Source organism: Lolium perenne, chromosome 2, assembly GCF_019359855.2.
Source record: "Lolium perenne isolate Kyuss_39 chromosome 2, Kyuss_2.0, whole genome shotgun sequence".
In the NCBI taxonomy this organism is placed as follows: Eukaryota; Viridiplantae; Streptophyta; class Magnoliopsida; order Poales; family Poaceae; genus Lolium; species Lolium perenne.
Window position 1 is genome coordinate 87,803,033 of NC_067245.2, and position 2,867 is coordinate 87,805,899.

The 2,867-nt window shown below is 43.4% G+C and overlaps 1 long non-coding RNA gene across 1 annotated transcript; it reads right to left on the reverse strand.

Annotated features, from left to right (window-relative positions):
- Window positions 1-231: 231 nt before the first annotated feature.
- On the reverse strand, window positions 232-2,133 carry LOC127333187 (uncharacterized). The gene is made up of 2 exons (XR_011751760.1): window positions 1,526-2,133; window positions 232-810 (listed from the first exon to the last, which is right to left on the reverse strand). It is a non-coding gene; the product is annotated as an uncharacterized lncRNA (long non-coding RNA).
- Window positions 2,134-2,867: the final 734 nt, after the last annotated feature.

A 2,867-nucleotide genomic window follows, 5' to 3' on the forward strand; every position in this document is an offset into this window, starting at 1 on the left:
TAGTTACGAGAAACCTTGCCTCGTGTTCTTGTTTCAGTTGGTCAGATTTACTGGTTAGAACTTCTTTTCATTTACCGAGGAAGATTTATTTCACAGATATAGATCATATATATGAGGACATAGAGATTTATTTGATTTATATACTCGCATCCGTCTCTTTATCTGATTGATCGATCTCTGAAAAAAATGATAGTTGACACCTCAAGATTTCGCTAGGGCAGTAACTAGATATGCTGCGAAACGCTGATTGATTCCCTGAAAACGAGACGAGTTTCCCTTGACATGGTTGATACCTCGAAAAGCATGAGCGCCTGCTCATCTTGTGCTGCTGATACTTTGATCTGATCCACTGCAGGCTGCTGCTGCAACTGCAGTGGAGACCGCTGCAGCGCTCGCTGCACGGCGCATCCGCAAGAAGAAGGACATGGACATTCCTCCGGCGGCTCCAGCGGCGCCAGTCGCCAATCCTCCTCTTCCTCCTCCGGCCGTGGTGTCAGTGGTCAACATCGTGGCCGTCAATTCTCCGGCGGCGTCAGCGGGGGACCAGGAGGTAATGTTGTTTACAAGATCAGATCAGCTGTGTAAATATGTATCGGGACGCGCTAGGCGTCGGGCGGCCGATTTGAGGGGGAAATCGGTCGCCTGCGCACCGTTCGATGGAGGCTGAGTGGCCGTTGGATGCTTCTGACCAGGCACGTCGCTGTCACTTTCCTGAACCTCAAATATGGTTGTCTCTTTCCGAACGATGCTTTCCCACATGTGGACCCAGGGTGAGCATCCTTTTTCTCTCACTGAAAACTGAAACGGAACCTGCTCGGCGGAGAACAGACACTCCATAATATAGCATTGCAATTAAATTATACTATGTATTAGGACTATTTAAACAAGAACCCGGACATAATTTTTCTACTTTTACAAACAAAAAAATGTAGCATTGTAGGAAAAAACCACACGACAATCACAACAAACTAATTATATATTTACAACAAAAAATCATTGCTTTTACAATAAAAAAATATTTAATTAACAACAATAATCACCAGTGCTTTAAACATTTATTTTAGCAAATTCCACATTACAGCCATGTGGGAAAACAATTTACAACATATTATAAAACTGTTTTCAACAATAACCGTGGACACTTCCAACCAAAAAAATTCAGCGAATCCAACATTACAATTTCCCTGTGGGAAATGCCTTTACATATCAGAAAGATATTTACAACAAAAATTACCTACCTTACCCACAAATAAAATTAACAATTCCAACATAAAAATCAGCTAATCCAACATTACAATTTCCCTGTGGAAAATCCCTTTACATATTAGAAAGATATTTACAACAAAAATTAAATACGTCCCCCACAAAATAAAATTAACAATTCCAACATAAAAAAATACGCAAATCCAACATTAAAATTTCTCTGTGGAAAATCCCTCTAAATATTAGAAAGATGTTTACAACAAAAATTACCTAGGTTTCCCACAAATAAAATTAAATATTCCAACATCTCGTTGCAACTTACATTCGGTGGTAGGTGTGCCGCCTTGCAGTACCTTCCTGTCCGCCGGGTTACGGTGCTGCCTTGCTGGCTTGCAACGTCGACCAAGCATGCTTCCTGCACCGACGATGAGCTTCTCCAGCACCAACGGTAGCGGCCTTCACCACCGTCGTCGGCGACGCAACGTGGAAGAATCCTCGCCGCACCACCGAGGATACCTTGCAACATCTTCGCAGCACCACCGAGGGTTCCTCCTCGCAGCACCTACATCCACCGTCGTCGCCCTAGAGCACCACCGCCGGCGATGCAATGAGGACACATCCTCGCAGCACCACCGAGGATCCCCTTGCAGATTCGAGCCCTTGCAGCTCCCGGCGCTTGGAGCAGAAGCTGAAAATGATGGGGCAGTGGAAGGCGGCTGGAAAAACCAAGGGTTGGGCGCGATGATGGCGTGTTGGGCGACGGCAGCGTAGTGGCCTGGGCCTGGATCTTGTGCTGTTTGTGCGGAAGAAGAGACGAAACAAATGGATGTGAGGAGAAGATAAGGTTGCAGGTGTAGTGGGCCCTCCAATTTAGGTGGTCTGTCTGCTGCCACGAAGGGGCACGCATGGCAAGCGCACCAGCAACCGATCTTTTCCCCAGATCGGTCGTCTGATTAAGAACGTTTCCCATATGTATCTAGGCTGCTTTCCTTTTCCTCACGCGATCGACAACACAGTAATTTTACTTCATGACAACATTTTTTTTTCGATAAAAACTTCATAACAACATATATAGTAGAAACATATAGTAGATCATATCTATCGTCTACTAGCTATGCAATTTCTTTCTCCCTTATTCTCTTTTTGAAAATCTTCTGCTTGATCAGTAAAATCGAATGTGTTTATTTAAAACTGTAAAGCTTATTCTGATGCCACTTATCTTTTTTACCAGGTACTACCTCTGTCCATAAATAGATGCCTTACATTTGTCAAAATTTGAATGTATGTAGACACTATTTAGTGTATAGATACATCTAAATTGAGATAACTCTAAGACATCTATTTATAGACGGACGGAGGACTATTTTCCTTTTTTTTTAATCATGTATAGTTAGACAATTACACAGGTGTTACAGTTCATCCGTTATGGATGACTTGAGTTTAAAAATGTAGAGCTGTTGTGACCACTGAACTGACTTCTTGAGTTGAATTGTAGGATCATGTTGCAATGGTTGCGGTCATCCTGGGACGTGGGAGCTTTTTTGATTGTGAAGGGTCTGGTGCTGGCGATCTTGTTCCTGCTGTGATGGCAGCTTCCTTGAAACTATCAGACATGGGTCTATCTTCGACTTGCAGCACTTTCTTCAGATCAAACTCTATGTGTT